Source organism: Bufo bufo, chromosome 6, assembly GCF_905171765.1.
Source record: "Bufo bufo chromosome 6, aBufBuf1.1, whole genome shotgun sequence".
In the NCBI taxonomy this organism is placed as follows: Eukaryota; Metazoa; Chordata; class Amphibia; order Anura; family Bufonidae; genus Bufo; species Bufo bufo.
Genome location: NC_053394.1, coordinates 94,837,941 through 94,856,611, shown reverse-complemented (window position 1 = coordinate 94,856,611; position 18,671 = coordinate 94,837,941). Strand labels below are relative to the sequence as shown.

The 18,671-nt window shown below is 44.7% G+C and overlaps 1 protein-coding gene across 4 annotated transcripts in view; it reads left to right on the top strand.

Annotated features, from left to right (window-relative positions):
• Window positions 1–18,671, top strand: part of FAM13C (family with sequence similarity 13 member C) — a 187,337-nt gene that overhangs the window by 51,693 nt on the left and 116,973 nt on the right. The window lies entirely within an intron of this gene.

Sequence of the window (18,671 nt, the reverse complement as noted above, 5' to 3'; positions counted from 1 at the left end):
ATATACTTTATACAGTCCGTGGGTCCCTGCTGCGCTGCGCTTCCTACTAACGTCCCCACACAGCTGGGAATGGTAGCAAATCGCTGGTTAAGGCGGGTCATCACTGCATCCGCTGATTGTCTTTTACAGTCATTTCCTGCCGTGTCGGGACAAGAGCCGGAAGTGGAGCGCAGCACGGACCCAGACACCAGCGGTGGGGAATGGGAGAAGGGAGTATAAGCTCTATGATTTCGTATCCCATTGCAAGCCTTTATTTGGTGGAAAGACACCTTTAAAGGGAATCTGTCCCCCTGATTTTATTATCTACAGTAATACACGAGTAGTCCTGCAGATATGAAGCCCAGATCACTATTTTATATTTCCCTACTGCCCTCCGTTCTTTCGCTGTCCGCGATCAGATCTGCATTGAAATACATACGCAGGTAAGTGCTCTCTATTATGTTAGAACAGCAAAGCAGCCTGGATAGAGTGCTTACAGCGGGGAAACCAGGGGCAGTAAAAAAAAATATTGATCTGGACTCAATATCTGCAGTACTAATAGTCCAAAATCAGGGTGACAGATTCCCTTTAATATTGTCTCCCTATTTCCCTATCCGCTTTTATTATTCCAGTACGGTTTTAAAAAAGTCAGTTTCCCAGATGCAGTTTTTCTCTGGGTATGTTTAACACAATAGCGGAACTCCAAAATACTATTTCATGGCCCTCTGTTGGGAGGCTACGTGCAAGCAGCGTTCTCTAATGTTCAGAGCGTGAACTGCCAGATAAAGTAAATGTCACTTGATATTCTATACACGTTTTCGCACCATGGCCCAGTCAAGATGGAACTGTCTCTCCCTCTAAGATGTTAGTAAGATTTTTACCTGATCCTGATGAAAAAGAGATGAGATTGTTTTTGACAGAACTCTGATTGAAATACTGAGGAAATAGATGTGAACGGTCAGGGTGGGCCCAGGGGAGGAATGGGAACTTACAGTGGCCCTAGAAGAAACCTAAAAATGGCCCCATGTTTTAGGTGGATCCAAATTGACAGATGGCAGGAAAACAGAAGTAGGCAGGATCACCAATACCGTAGTGAAGAACAATATACTGCCCCAGCAGAACCAGGTACCACAGTGCAGCACAATATACTGCCCCAGCAGAACCAGGTACGACAGTGTAGCACAATATACTGCCCCAGCAGAACCAGGTACCACAGTGCAGCACAATATACTGCCCCAGCAGAACCAGGTACCACAGTGCAGCACAATATACTGCCCCAGCAGAACCAGGTACCATAGTGCAGCACAATATACTGCCCCAGCAGAACCAGGTACCATAGTGCAGCACAATATACTGCCCCAGCAGAACCAGGTACCACAGTGCAGCACAATATACTGCCCCAGCAGAACCAAATACCACAGTGCAGCACAATATACTGCCCCAGCAGAACCAGATATCACAGTGCAGCACAATATACGGCCCCAGCAAAAACAAATACCACTGTGCAGCACAAAATACTGCCCCAGCAGAACCAGGTACCACAGTGCAGCACAATGTACTGCCACAGCAGAACCAGATACCACAGTGCAGCACAATGTACTGCCCCAGCAGAACCAGATACCACAGTGCAGCACAATATACTGCCCCAGCAAAAATGGATACCACAGTGCAGCACAAAATACTGCCCAAGCAGAACCAGGTTCCACAGTGCAGCACAAAATACCGCCCCAGCAGAACCAAATACCACATTGCAGCACAAAATATTGCATCCTATGACGGATCTCAATAGTGGAAAGGGAAAGTGCAGGTGTGACAGTAGCCTAAGAGAAGGTTATCAAAAGGAAAGAAAAGGTGGAAAGCTCATAGAGAAAGGAGAGAATGATTGGAACTGGAGAACATATTGGGAATGTATGGCAGGTTCCAGTAACCTCTGTGCTATGAGATTTAATATATCTAGTTTCCATGGTCTTAAATATTAAATTCCACAAGAACACCCAACATGAATCTAGCTTGAAGGAAACCCGTCAGGAGATTTATGCTGCTTGAACCATGGGCAGCATGAAATCCTGACGGCTCTCACTAGAGACAGATATGTTTTATTCTGGAATGCTGCGGCGTTTCGGAAAAGACATAATTAAAGAAGCAGCTGAAATATTAGAAGCATAATGGGATGGCTCCTGCCCAGTTCAGTTTGATTGACAAGTCTTTCCGCTATACACAAATCGGGAGACACCTGTCAATCAAGCTGAGACGAGTAGGAGGTGCCACTTCTCCCCATGAATGGGTCCTTTTTAAACTATGTATTCTCTGAAACGCCGTAGCATTTCAGGATGGATCCTCGCTGTCTGTAATGAGGGAGCCGGTCCGATTTTATGCTGCCTGTGGTTTGGGCAGCACGAATCTCCTGACAGGTTCCCTATCAATCTTGACTTATAGGATAATACGTCTTGAATTCCCTTCTTTATGATAAACTATGTAGTTTTATACTAAAGTGATTTTTCCTGTGTCCATCTCTGAATATTCATGCTCTTAAAGGGGTTGTCTCACTTCAGCAAACAGCATTTATTATGTAGAGAAAGTTAATACAAGGCACTTACTAATGTATTGTGATTGTCCATATTGCCTCCTTTGCTGGCTGGATTCATTTTTCATTTTTCCATCACATTATACACTGTTTGTTTCCATGGTTACGACCACCCTGCAATCCATCAGTGGAAAAAGCACCAGCCTATGCGCGGTCCCGGCCACCAGAGAGGCCAGCGCATTTTCCCTATAGTGTGCAGGGACAACCAAGTCTGATGGATTGCAGGGTGGTCATATGGATTGGTGGGTGGTCGTAACCATGGAAATGAGCAGTGTATAATGTGATGGAAAAATGAATCCAGCCAGCAAAGGAAGCAATATGGACAATCACAATACATTAATAAGTGGCGTGTATTAACTTTATCTACATGACAAGTGCCACTTGCTGAAGTGAGACGACCCCTTTAACATCCTACAAGTTCTACAAATGAATTCATAGTGATAATTCTGTGAGTATCTACAGTAGGAAGAACCCAGGAGGGCAAGTAGCCAAGTTCAAAGAAACATATCTCATGCAATTTGGAGCTTCCGCACGTTCCCTCTGTCCACAGTTCATGTGCTTGGCGCAATCCTCATTTTATCGTGTGCAGGGACGCCTTGTCGACCAAATCAAGGATATCTACCGATGCAGAAATGAAAATGAGCCAAATCCCTCGCATCTCGTAAAATATCCAGCTTTATTCCAAATTCAATAAAAACGGTTCCAGCATAAATCCATTGCGGTTTCTGACGCGTTTTGAACAGTTCTTAGTCATAGAATAAAAAAGCTTGCACCTACATACACCTGTTTAAAAACGAGCGCAATTTGCCGCTGGTGACGTTCGGTTTGGGAATGACCATTACATGAACACGAACTTCTACATGAGAAGAGTTTTGTAGATGAATCCCTTTGGATACCTGGTATTTAACTTCAGGATCCAATATGCTCCTCTCATGAATAATTTTCTGTTCGATCCCCATCTCTTTCCGGACAATTAACTACTTCAAAATGTTTAGCAGCTCCAGATTATTCAGTTCTGTTTGTTATACACGCTCTCCAATCCCTCTTCCCTCTAGTCATGGACATGGAAGATGCAATGTAGGTACATTTGCCAAAAAAACTGCCAAAGTCGGAGAATCGCAGTTTGTCAATTCTTCTATAAATTGTGTTTCGCACCGTGTGCACTTTATACAACAAATTGTAGACACCAATCAGTTTTGTGTTGGATGCACTACAAGCACATAAATTATATAGCAAACAGAAATGAAAAAAATCTGGAGCTGCTAAACATTTTTAGATGCTCATTAAGTGCAGATTTGGTGTGGATTTGATGAAAAAATGCAGCGAAAACTTCACAAAAATCCACGTGGAAAATCTGAAAAACTACACTGCCGTGTGCATATACCCTTAAAAAGGTTGTGCACGAAAAATATTCTACATTTTTCAAACCAGCATCTGGATCTGAATACTTGTGTAATTGCATGTAATTAAAAAGTTTGTATAGCCACTGAGTTATTCAAGAAAATGTATCTGTATAGCGCCACCTACTGTTAAGTCTTTTCTCCCTCGCTGAGGTGGTTGCATGCGCTCAGTTTAAATTTTCAACTGTCACCAGCAATATCTACTGTGGCAGTTACAGGGAAAGAACTGGCCCCTGAGCTGCCAGCCTAGCAGAACTATTGGAGTAATGAATGTGGAGATCTCTGGATCCATGTGAGGTACAGGGCTGGTTCTAGCTTTGTTAGGGATCATTCACACGACCGTGGTTTTGGTCCGCATCCGAGTCGCATTTTTTTTGCGTCTCGAGTGCGGACCCATTCACTTCAATGGGGCCACAAAAGATGTGGACAGCACTCCGTGTGCTCCATTCCGTGGCCCGCAAAAATGATGAAGCATGTCCTATTCTTGTCCGTTTTGCGGACAAGAATAGGCATTTCTATAATGGGCCTCCTGTTCCGTTCCGCAAATTGCGGAAGGCACACGGGCGGCATCCATGTTTTGCGGACTGCAAAACATGGCACAGTCGAGTGAACAAGCACTTAGAAAGAGGTTGTCATGTTCTATATGATGTCTGATTTTCATTTTTTACATCAACCCCTTTAAGACTGGTTTCGCACATCAATTTTTAGGAAAAATGCCACATATTTTGCAGCATTTTTTTTTTTTATTTGTATTTTTTGGTGGCAGTTGTAATCCCTTTGGTGCTTCTCTTTTGGGTGTTAAAAAAATGTAAAAAAAAAAACGTGGTAATTAAAAAAAAAAAAATGTAAAAAAAAAACAGCATCCAAAACATTTGATAAAAACACATAAATTGGAATAACATCCAATTAATGAAGACAGTTTCCAGAATATAGGAACTTCCGTAGCTATAGATGAGAAATATCCTGGGCCGCTCATTTCTATTTAATTGCAGAGCACGCATCCTATGATGTACAGCCGCCTCCGTCTGTCTGCTTTCAAGGCAGGTTTATGTTTAAAAACCTGTACATCAGACTGCCGGGACGTGCACCATTATGTTTCCGAAGTAGTCATGCATTATGGAGGGAACCTTCTCTTAAGTAAATGGAAACATCCTGATGTTTGATTAAATAGGAAGCCCCCCTGGAATGTCGAGATCTCTTTACTTTCTTTTTCTGCTTTTTAATTTGCTCATCAACAACACGAGCCATTTTGCTTTCAGCAGCTGCACAATTCAGACAGTTATAAATAGGATTTGCAAGAGCGATCACAGCTGCGCCCTACTTCACTGTATAAAGCACAGTGAACTTCCAATCTGATGCGCCAAAAATCAGCCAGTGTTTACAATGAGGCCGATAATCATCTATGGAAACGGCTTACAATCCCGTCTGATTCCTGGCATCTAGAATGCACGGCGCAGTACTGTATCTAATTATTCCGACTTTTGTAACTATTCCTGAATTTCATCTCGTTGCTTCCATATTTGCTCTGTCATACTTTATGTATGGTATTACTGAGCAGATTGGTGACTATAGATGGGGATTGGATATGTCGTAATTGTCTGATCTGTGAGAGTCCGGCAACTCCACCGATCCTGCTTCTCCTCAAAACAGCCAAACATGCACCAGTCATTTACAGCATGCCATAAATGCTTCCAGCGGCACGCCTGGTGTATCGATCAGGCAGCTCATGGACCCACTTCAGGATCTCATCGACCTTGCCGTTGGAGTACAGGCTGTCCTGGCTGGGCCCTTTTTCTGTAGCTGCACCCCATATGTGTAGTCTTCTTTACAGGAGTTTTCCAGGAGTAGAATATTGTGACCTATCCTCGGGATAGGTCATCAATATTTAATCTATGGGGTACCAACAGCCAGGCAGGGGTGGGCCTAGCCGTTCTGCTGCCTGAGGCAAAAATTGAAACGATACCCAACCCCTCCAGCCCTACTGTTTAAGGCATACTGTGATACAGTTAAATATAAAGAGATGTTCCCACAGCCACTGCCCCCACTTGTCTCTAGGTCGCCTCACCTGGCCTCATTGGTGGTGCACCCCTGCACCCAGGACCTTCATCGATCAGCTGTTTGAAGAGGCCATGGCGCTCTGCTGAGCACTGCAGCCTCCTCACAACATACCAAGTGCAGCTCCATTCATTGCTTAGCAGCTCTGCTCGTTATTGCAGCCCAGGCCCATTCACTTGAATAAGGGCTGAGCTACACGTAGACCATGTGAGCATTGAATGTGATATCAATAGCTCAGGAAAAAGCTGCAGCACTCACCAGAGAGTTATGGCCTCTTAAGACAGCTGAACGGCTAGGGCACTGGGAGCCAGACTCCCACCAGTCAAGTATTGATGACCTATCATGAAGATAGGCCATCAATATTTTACCCCTTATGTCCAATCCACAGCCCCTTCTCAGCCTGGGACATTATAAAAGTCTATATGGCCTCAGTACAGTAGCGCCCCTCTGGGAACCTGGAGCATACCAGAGGGCATCTTCCAGGCTTTATCCTCCTCTTGATGGGAGATTGCTTCTTCCTCCTCAATGTCTAAGGTCGGCTACTTTCATTTCTTCATCTCAGAAGGCGCTGGGAGGTTCCCGGGTGTTCCTCGGTCATTGTAACCACCTCTCCTCCTCATTGGTTGATGGAATGTAGTCATATTGTTATTGTTCGGGTAGACTGCACTCTATAGTGTAAATATTTGGTAGGTAGCAAAATATAGTAGCACCCAAAAAGTCTACCAATAAACAAGTCTAAAGGCTGTATTAGACTACATGATCTAGTCGTGAAAGACGTGTTCCTTCCCAGCAATCCTCTGCTTGCTAGCGAAGGAGACCGCTACTATTACATGCAGCGATCTACTCCACAGTATAGGAAGGAGTGATCGTTATGCCATTGGTCATCCCCATGCTGTCTAGTTTCATTACACAGCACGATCTACCGCTGGCAAACGAAGATTTTTAAACAAGCTTAAAAATTTGGATTGTGCAATGGACAACGGGTAATCGGTGGCAGTATTACATTCCTGCACTGTTTGCATTGACGCTCCGTGCCAATTGGAAACACAGAGAGGACACTGATTTTAATAGGTCTAAGGCTGGAGAACACCAAAACCAAAACTTTAGCTCTTTGGGTATGTGTAGACTCTTGTATTAGAGTCGTCAAATAAAATTCTGTCTGCTATACAGCAGCCCTCCTCTCCACGCTACACTGACCTATTACAGAAGGTTAAAGGGGTTGTCTCATCTGAGACAATAGGGGCATATCGCTCGCATGTGCCCCCATTGTCTGATAGGTACTGGTCCCACCGCTGGGACCTCACTTATATCAAGAACAGAGCGGGCCAAAGTGGTGGCTGGAGGACTGCGGTCCTGCCACCATAGGCCCTCTCCCCACAGAAGTGACTGGGAGCACACCGCGCATGACCCATAGAAATGAATGGAGGGTGGCTGCCAGGGGCGTAGCTATAGGCTCATGGGCCCTTGTGCAAGAGTTCAGCTTGGGCCCCTCCTCCCTCAGTGCTTTGTGGCCAGGGGCAGGGAAGCATATAGCCTTCGTTCTGCCTGAAGCAAACATTAAAATAGCAACCCCTCCCCCCATGCCAAATTCTTGACCTGACCCCTTCCCTCCAGCTAGAGGTGTAACTTGACCAGCATGCACTTTCTATCATGCCAGTGTCTTCTTATGTGGCACAAGGGTCTTTGGGCCCCCTCAGGCTGCTGGGCCCAGTAGCGACTGCTACCTCTGCATCCCCTATAGCTACTCCCCTGTTGGCTGCGCATGCGCAGTGTGTCCTCCACCACTTTCAGGGCTCCCTTTAGGAAATAGGTGCATGTCCCAGTGGTGGGACCCCCACCTAACAGACAATGGGGGCATATCCTAGCGATATGCCCCCATCGTCTCAGATGATGAGGCAACCCCTTTAACATAGTTTTCCTTGATGCTCATCCACCAGCCTCTCATATTTCTGCTGAGTTATATGACGTCCATGATAATGTCACATCAAGTGATCATGGCAGCAGATGATGGCACAATGACAATACTCACCTCTGCTACACAGTTACACCATATACGATCACATATAAAACATTCCATTTCTCTGCAGGTCTGCTAATCTATGATTCACAATTGTCACTTGTCTTACAGTATATCATGTTTTATGTCAGCGCTATATTATTTCAGACATCAGTGATGGATTTGCATATGAAAATAATGTTGACAAGCAAAGATTCTCATTAGAGATGAGCGAATTTCTTATTTTGAAATTTGTTCACGCTTTGTTTACTGGTAAAAGGTGAATTGCATTATGGATTCCGTTACCACGGACCATAACGCAATTCTATGACGGAATGCATAACGGAATGCCTTTAGAGGCATTCCGTTATTCATTCCGTCATAATAGAAGTCTATGGGCTGCATAACGGATCTGACCGTCTTCTGTTATGTAGAAGAGGACTCCCCTGCATAACGGAAATGGGACGGATCCGTTATGCAGCCCCTAGACTTCTATTATGACGGAATGGCTCTAAAGGCATTCCGTTATGCATTCTGTCATAGAATTGCGTTATGGTCCGTGGTAACGGAATCCATAACGCAATTCACCTTTTACCAGTAAACAAAGTGTGAACAAATTTCAAAATATGAAATTCGCTCATCTCTAGTTCTCATAACCGCACTTCTATTTTGGTCCCAGGAGAAAATATAGAGTTGAAAAGGGTTAGTTAATTGTATTTTAATTTTAGTAATTATGTTGAATGATACTGCGTCTCTTTGTACAGTAATAATTTACCGTGCAGTTTTTGTTTTGCCTATTTTTATGACCGGAGACCCCACTTATCTCAATTATTTGTGTCTGAAATAATTTGGGGCAGATTTACAAAAAACTTTCCACAAGAAAATCTATTTTTGCTCCCCACAGCGACCAATCACAACGCAGCTTGCATTGCTTCTAGTGCTGCTGAAAAGTGAAAGCTGCACTGTGATTGGTTGTCATCAGCTACAAAGTTTTTATTTTACGGTATGTTCACACTACTGATTTTGAAAGTTCGCTTACAAAATCCAGCTCGCATTTTGATGTGATTTTTGAAGGTTGTTTTTTAACCAGTGGGTGTTTACTTCATAAAAAAAAAATCACATTTAGGCCTCATGCACACGACCGTTGTTTTATTCCGTGTCCGTTGCGCCGTTTTTCATGATTTTCAATGGGCCCGTTGAAAACTCGGCTGATGCACCGTTTGCCATCCGCGTCCGTGATCCGTGGTTCCAGTCCGTCAAAAAAATATAACCCGTCCTATTATTTTCGCGGAAAACAGTTTGCGGACCCATTCAAGTCAATGGGACCGCTAAAAAACGAGGAGGCACACAAGATTGTCATCTGCATCCGCACCTCCGCGTCCGTTTTTTTCCTATCATTTGCATGGCAAACCTGTCTTAGACTTTTTTTTACCTTCCTTTATGTCTGATGGTCCTCCAAAAATAAAAGAAGACACACGGAAACGGATCACGGAACAACGGAAACCCATTTTGCGGAACGGAACACAACAACGGTCGTGTGCATGATGCCTAAGCTTGTGGTTTTTGGAACTAAACTGTGCTTTTTAGGCTTCCCATTTATTTCAATTGGAGATTCTTTTTTCTATGTGGAAAAAAAAGCAAGCGCTGTTTCCCATTAAAATGAATGGGAGGCTGTTTAGAAGAGTTTTTTTGGAGCTGATTTTGAGTCTGAAAAAACTTGTTTGAACTGGCCCTTAGACTTTTCATAAGTCTGCCCCAAAATGCCTGACATTAACCTTCCCCCCGAGCTGTTAACTGGCATGTAATGTAATATACCTAATCTGCCACAAGATAGTGTAGGAGGTGGGAGCTAGCTATTTGGGATGGTGGCCCTGCCTGCATGTACTTTACCAAGTATACGGAGTAAGGGATAACCAAAATTAATATCTCCTCTAAGTAAATTAAATTTAGTACCAAAAATCTGAAAAGTACGTTTGTCATTTATTCAACATTTTTAGAGGATTTTCATTGTGAAATGTTCTCAAATTTAGAATGAGTTACCACTCTACATTTACAATGCAGTGTCCTTCAATGTGCCATGAGTCTTGCTTAAAGGGGTTCAGCTCTGAACCCCGGACATATCCCTATCTTCCCCCCTCCGGCCCCCCTGTTATGAGCATCTGAGCGTTTCATGCTCCGATGCTCTTTTTTGCCCTGCGCTAAATCACGCAGGGCAAAGGCATTTTTAGGAGATCCGGTGATGTACCGGGCTCTCCGTAGGGACTGCAAGGTGGATGCTTCCGCCTAGCAGTTAGCCCGGTACTAATGGGCGGGCTTTAGCGCTGCCCTACACAATTCACTGCAAAAAATGTACCGAAACGATACGCAACTGACACTACTAGCTAATTCCTCAGGCCGATGTTAAAAGCTGAGAACTTTGCCAATATCTTCCAGTCAGGAACATATCGGAGCCCCTCATGCTCCACGTCACGGTGTCTCAGCACGCATGGGGTCCTACCACTAACCTGCCCGTGGTGTGTGAACAGGGTCTGAACCGTGCAATTAACTCACAGCCAGGCTCTCGCATGCCTCTCACAAATGCACTGTGAGGTAAAATAAAGCTGTGAGCCTGTAAAACGGCTAGGGCAACGCTAAAGCTCGCCCATCAGAGCTGTTGACGTCACCGGGGACACCGCCTAGCAGTGTAAAAATATAAAGAAAAAATCCCTTGACCTGCGCAATACAGTGCAAGGGAGAGCATCGGAGCATGAGATGCTTATAATAGGGAGCCGGAGGGGTGAAGATAGGGATATGTCCGGGGTTCAGAGCTGAAAAGGGTTTTCCTTCCACAGCATATCACCAGGAGATGTATCCTTAAATCCTCAGAATTAGGGTAGTTTCTCCCGTTTTGTTAGTTTTTCCTCATTTTACTTGAATTGAGCTGCGTTATGGTTTCCTATACAAGGGGGTGGAGAGGAGCGCTGCTGTGCAGGAAAAGCCAATGGGACCTTGTCCCATCTTTCTCAGAATTGGTTGGTTTCAATGGTCAGACCCTCCCATTTCATGATTTGTATGGTATATGGTAATGATATGCCAACATGTTATAACATGGGAATAACCCCTTTAATATATAGTAGCAGACAGGTGTGGCACCTGACAAATGACACCTTTAGCTTTGTCTTTTTGGTCCTTGTGGCTTATTAGTCTCATTGGTACAGCACATTCATCTATTACTAATCTGAAGACATTTAATAAATACTCGCGTTTCTTATAAAATTGTTCTTTATCCCCAGAACTGTGTTGTATCATACTTGTGCCATTAAAGGGGTTTTCCAGGACTTATGCTTAGAATAGGTCATCAATGTTAGATCGGTAGGGGGTCCAACATCCAGCACCCCCACAATCAGTTGCTAGCAGGAGACACAGAATTATGGCTACTTTCACACTCGCGTTTGGTGCGGATCCGTCATGGATCTGCACAGACGGATACCGCATGCATCCGTTCAGAACGGATCCGTTTGTATTATCTGTAACATAGCCAAGACGGATCCGTCTTGAACACCATTGAAAGTCAATGGAGGATGGATCAGTTTTCTATTGTGCCAGATTGTGTCATTTTTGTCAGACTGACACCAAAACGCTGCAAGCAGTGTTTTGGTGTCCGCCTCTAAAGCGGAATGGAGACTGAACTGATGCATTCTAAGCGGATCCTTTTCCATTCAGAATGCATTAGAATCCAAACTGATCCATTTTGGACCGCTTTAGAGAGCCCTGAACGGATCTCACAAACGGAAAGCCAAAACGCGAGTGTGAAAGTAGCCTTACACAGTCTATGAAGTAAGGAAGCAGACATCTCAATACGCCTATGCCCATCCAGGAGCACGTGACAGCTACTGCAACCGCCACGAACCAACATCTAAATTCGGAAAAATCCTTTTAAGGCTACTTTCACACTAGCGTTCAGAGCGGATCCGTCTGATGTGTGAAAGTAGCCTGAGCGGATCCGTCCAGACTTTACATTGAAAGTCAATGGGGGACGTTTGAAGATTGAGCCATATAGTGTCATCTTCAAGCGAATCCGTCCCCATTGACTTCCATTGTAAGTCTGGACGGATCCGCTCGCCTCCGCACGGCCAGGCGGACACCCGAACGCTGCAAGCAGTGTTCAGGTGTCCGCTCACTGAGCGGAGCGGAGGCTAAACGCTGGCAGGCGGATGCATTCTCAGCGGATCCGCCTCCACTCAGAATGCATTAGGGCTGGACGGCTGCGTTCGGGGCCGCTTGTGAGAGCCTTCAAACGGAGCTCACGAGCGGACACCTGAACGCAGGTGTGAAAGTAGCCTAATCTGGAAATGTATGAATTACATGGACGGCTGAATGTCACCGCTCCTGTTTTATATGGACTGTGATACTTCCCAATCAGCGCTGACAGTACCACACTATGTAGGGACACACACACCCTTTTGACAAGAGGAATGGTGATGCCCAGTGGTCAATTTATTTGTGCATTTCCAGGAGGAAAAACTGAGGAACGGTATAATGCAGAGTTCTAAGAAAAGAATGAGGGAATACTAGTATTTTCTAAAATCGACATGTCTTCTTCTGCAGGAAATGATGCTGTAGAAAAATGCATCATGACCTTGAACATCCTTTCAGTTAACATATGTTAACCATTCTAGCATTTCTCTGTGACATGATATATATTCTGTATGTCCATTACGTCTACTAGTACATAGAACATATTATTGTGTGCCGTCCTAACCTTACTCCTGGGTTTAACTGAGGCCACCAAAAGCTTCTTTAGATAAATTCTGTCTAATCAGTGTTTGCGTTGGCTCCTGGCCATTTCCTTTATGCTGAGGTGATCTGCTGGAGATTACATAAAGGGGTTTATTTTCACATTTCCATATGACGGGCTGATTGTAGCCAATATCATTGCCCAATCTGACTGTAGCAATGTCAGCAGAGTCTTAGAGATCAGATAGCAGTGGACCCATTAAAGCAGCATTCTCCACAGATGTGAATAGGGCATGTATTATATCACAATGGGCACATTTATCAATCCATTAGCCCCCAACATGATCGTGGATCGCAGGTTTAGCTCAGGGTACCATAACATGCCAAAACATCAAACTCTGTTAAAAAGTGCTGACTTTATTCCAACATCCAGTGACAATATCAATACAGGATAGGCAAAGTGAGCTTTTCAAATAGTGTGTGTATACAATCAGGTCCATAAATATTGGGACATGGACACAATTCTAACATTTTTGGCTCTATACACCACCACAATGGATTTGAAATGAAACAAACAAGATGTGCTTTAACTGCAGACTGTCAGCTTTAAAGGGGTATTATCATCTTAATGATCACTGTTAATCTGTTAATGATTTAACAGTGATCATTTTTCTAAATATATTTAATTAACAAATTCCCACCCCTTAGAAGAAAATAAACCTATACTTACCTGACTGTTGTCTTCCGTCTCCCCTGGTTACGGCCACCGCTCTTCTCAGGAATCGCAGTGGCCACGCATGCGCCCGCCCCCTGCCGAGTGCCAAAACCAGGAAGTGGACAGCGCGCCGGGAGCAGGTAAGTATTAAACGACGTCATGAGAATATCCCTTTAATTTGAGGGTATTTACATCTAAGGGCCCTTTCACACTTGCATTGTCCGGATCCGGGGTGTACTCCATTTGCCGGAATTACACGCTGGATCCGGAAAAACGCAAGTGAACTGAAAGCATTTGAAGACGGATCCGTCTTCAAAATGCGTTCAGTGTTACTATGGCACCCAGGACGCTATTAAAGTCCTGGCTGCCATAGTAGTAGTAGGGAGCGGGGGAGCAGTATACTTACAGTCCGTGCGGCTCCCGGGGCGCTCCAGAATAACGTCCGAGCGCCCCATGCGCATGGATGACGTGTCCATGCGATCACGTCATCCATGCGCGTGGGGCGCCCTGACGTCACTCTGGAGCGCCTGGGGAGCCGCACGGACGGTAAGTATACTGCTCCCCCCTCCCCACTACACTTTACCATGGCTGCCAGGACTTTAGCGTCCCGGCAGCCATGGTAACCATGCAGAAAAGCTAAACGTCGGATCCGGCAATGCGCCGAAACGACGTTTAGCTTAAGGCCGGATCCGGATCAATGCCTTTCAATGGGCATTAATTCCGGATCCGGCCTTGCGGCAAGTGTTCAGGATTTTTGGCCGGAGCAAAAAGCGCAGCATGCTGCGGTATTTTCTCCGGCCAAAAAACGTTCCGGTCCGGAACTGAAGACATCCTGATGCATCCTGAACGGATTTCTCTCCATTCAGAATGCATTGGGATAATCCTGATCAGGATTCTTCCGGCATAGAGCCCCGACGACGGAACTCTATGCCGGAAGAAAAGAACGCAAGTGTGAAAGAGCCCTAAATCAGGTGAACGGTGTAGGAATTACAACATTTTGCATATGTGCCTCCCAATTGTTAAGGGACCAAAAGTAATGGGACAGAATACTAATCATAAATCAAACTTTCACTTTTTAATACTTGGTTGCAAATCCTTTGCAGTCAATTACAGCCTGAAGTCTGGAAGGCATAGACATCACAAGACGCTGGGTTTCATCCCTGGTGATGCTCTGCCAGGCCTCTACTGCAACTGTCTTCAGTTCCTGCTTGTTCTTGTGGCATTTTCCCTTCAGTTTTGTCTTCAGCAAGTGAAATGCATGCTCAATCGGATTCAGGTCCGGTGATTGACTTGGCCATTGCATAACATTCCATTTCTTTCCCTTAAAAAACTCTTTGGTTGCTTTTGCAGTATGCTTTGGGTCATTGTCCATCTGCACTGTGAAGCGCCGTCCAATGAGTTCTGAAGCATTTGGCCGAATATGAGCAGATAATATTGCCCGAAACCCTTCAGAATTCATCCTGCTGCTTTTGTCAGCAGTCACATCATCAATAAATACAAGAGAACCAGTTCCATTGGCAGCCATACATGCCCACGCCATGACACTACCACCACCATGCTTCACTGAGGAGGTGGTATGCTTAGGATCATGAGCAGTTCCTTTCCTTCTCCATACTCTTCTCTTCCCGTCACTCTGGTACAAGTTGATCTTGATCTCATCTGTCTATAGGATGTTGTTCCAGAACTGTGAAGGCTGTTTTTAGATGTCGTTTGGCAAACTCTAATCTGGCCTTCCTGTTTTTGAGGCTCACCAATGGTTTACATCTTGTGGTGAACCCTCTGTATTCACTCTGGTGAAGTCTTCCCTTGATTGTTAACTTTGACACACATACACCTACCTCCTGGAGAGTGTTCTTGATCTGGCCAACTGTTGTGAAGGGTGTTTTCTTCACCAGGGAAATAATTCTTCGGTCATCCACCACAGTTGTTTTCCGTGGTCTTCCGGGTCTTTTGGTGTTGCTGAGCTCACCGGTGCGTTCCTTCTTTTTAAGAATGTTCCAAACAGTTGTTTTGGCCACGCCTAATGTTTTTGCTATCTCTCTGATGGGCTTGTTTTGTTTTTTCAGCCTAATGATGGCTTGCTTTACTGATGGTGACAGCTCTTTGGATCTCATCTTGAGAGTTGACAGCAACAGATTCCAAATGCAAATAGCACACTTGAAATGATCTCTGGACCTTTTATCTGCTCATTGTAATTGGGATAATGACGGAATAACACACACCTGGCCAGGGAACAGCTGAGAAGCCATTTGTCCCATTACTTTTGGCCCCTAACAAGTGGGATGCACATATGCAAACTGTTGTGATTCCATTACTTTTGGCCCCTAACAAGTGGGATGCACATATGCAAACTGTTGTGATTCCTACACCGTTCACCTGATTTGGATGTAAATATCCTCAAATTAAAGGGGTTAACCCTGCAGTTAAAGCACATCTTGTTTGTTTCATTTCAAATCCATTGTGGTGGTGTATAGAGCCAAAAATGTTAGAATTGTGCCCATGTCCCAATATTTATGGACCTGACTGTATATAATATTTTACTAACTTATATAGCGCTGACATATTCCGCAACACTTTACAGAGTGTCTTTGGAGTGTGGGAGGAAACCGTAGAACCTGGAGGAAACCCACGCAAACACGGGGAGAACATACAAACTCCATGGAGATGTTGTCCTCGGTTGGATTTGAACCTAGGACCCCAGCGCTGCAAGGCACTAGTACTCACCACTGAGCCCCCGTGGTGGCTCATTGGTTAGCACCCCCGCCGATCAGCTGTTGGAAGGGGCTGATGTGCTTGGCCGGAGAGCTTGGTCTTCTTCCTCAGCCTGTGACCTCATGTTCATCAACAGTGTGTCCTTTCTGCATCCATGTCCCATACAATGGGATGGGATTGAGCTGCAATACCAAGAACAACCGCTATACAATGTACTGAGCAGTGCTTGGTATACGCAGAGGCTGAAGAGCTTGTCTCCTTCAAACAGCTGATCGGTGTGGATGCAGGCAGTCGGACCCCCACTGATCGGACACTAATGACCTGCCCTAAGGATGGGTCATCGCTATGTAAATCCTGGACAACCACTTTCATGCTCATGCACGTGTAGTTGTGCCATTTTATGGTGTAACCATCTGTAATATGGCATTCAATGTGGTAAGGTAATATCTCAGCATTTCTCTGGTTAAAATCCGTACAATATGGTTCCATAGCATATTATAGATCCACAATATGTGCATGAGAATGGACCTTTACAGTACATATCATATTTTATTTTTAGAGGGTCTATAATCTATTAGTGTTTAATATGAGTAGAGGAGGCGTGGAATAGTCCTTTCAGGGGTTGACTCCTGATTCTCAAACAAACTGTATCCATGTCCGTGTCTTCAAGTTTAATTGCCTGGACATGTTAGTATGGAGATTTGCTATGCCATCAAGTAATTGGTCAATAAAATGAAGATACATATATAAATAATTATATGGGGACTTGCCATGTGTTCCAGTCTCGTGCCCGTCAAGAATTATTGTTTTATTACAGCTTGCATTTTTCTTTCGTACACATATTGTACCGCGGATGGGCAAATCCTATGGGTCAGGTAGAGTTCTGTTGAGGTCAGCAGGTGAGCACCAATTAAAGCTCCTTCTTTGGAGAAATGCCAAGACTATATTAATAGACTCCATAATTGGCACCCAGGATAATGACTCACTATCATGAATTAGAGGGATTGGGACCTCCACTGATCTTTAAAATGGGGGTCCCGGGTCCATTGTGTGAGTGGAGTGGTAGGGCACATGTGTGATCCTTCTGTGTCAGAAATAGCTGAGCTCTGTACATGGCAGTCCCCTAGACAATGAATGGAGCGCATGTACACCACTGTGCCATTATCATGATCGGTGGTGGTCCTGTGGATATGTCCATGGCCAACCTCTCCAACTGGATAGAAAGATGGAGCTTTACTGTCAAAGAGTTTTCTGGGACTTAGACATTGATAGCCTATCCTGAGGATAGGCTATCTGTATCAGATCGCTGGGGGTCTCACACCCAGCAACCCCACCAATAAGGTGTTCTGGGCAGCCGCTGGTGCCAGAAACTATACAATGGAGGAAAGGCTCCATCCACTGTGTAGTTTCCGGCGCCAGGTACAGCAGCTCAGCTCCATTTAGTTTGAATGGGAGCTAAACTGCAGTACACCAGTACGGCCACTACACAGTGGATGGAGCTTGTGCTACCGGTTCTGTCCTCTGTACAATGTCCAGTATCGGCAGCTGCCCGTAGCAGCTGATCGGTGAGACTGCTGAGTATCAGACCCCAACCCATCTGATATTGATAACCTCCCCAAAATATACGCTGTCAATATCTAAGTACCAGAAAACACCTTTAGCAGGAAATTGGCAACTGTTTATCAGAATGGAGCTTGCAGAAATCTATGAAACAACCCCTTTCAGATATCTGGGATGAAATTTTTAGTTCTGCACAGAATTTTCTACAGGTAAACCTACCCTATCCATTGTTTTAAATTTTTAGGCTTTTCAGGCTGGCACTGGAGTACCTGGATCTGGTTCAAACAGTTTTTTTTTTTTTACGTATTAAAACGCGTGTAAAGAACACAGAAGTTCTTAGATGCAGTCTTAGTAATGGTTTTTAAACCGTTTCTTCTATGCCTTTCTTAATATTATACAGGTGAAACTTGAAAAATTAGAATATCGTGCAAAAGTCAATTTATTTCAGTAATGCAAATTAAAAGGAATTGCATTAATGAAGCCTAAAATTAGAATTTTGTGAAAAGGTTGAATATTCTAGGCTCAAAGTGTCACCCTCTAGTCAGCTAATTAAGGCTACTTTCACACTTGCGTTCGGGGTTCCGTACAGCCCCAATGTATTCTGAGTGGATGTGGATCCGCTCAGAATGCATCAGTATGGCTCCACTTGGCCTCCGTTCCGCTCAGCAGGCGGACATCCGAACGCAGCTTGCAGCGTTCGGGTGTGCGCCTGGCCGTGCGGAGCCAAACGGATCCGTCCAGATTTACAATGTAAGTCAATGGGGACGGATCCGTTTGAAGTTGACACAATATGGTGCAATATCAAACGGATCCGTCCCCCATTGACTTTCAATGCAAAGTCAGGACGGATCCGTCTGACTAACTTTTAGACTTAGATTTTTAAAAAATATATAATGCAGACGGATCCGTTCTGAACGGATACCATCGTTTGCATTATAGGAGCGGATCCGTCTG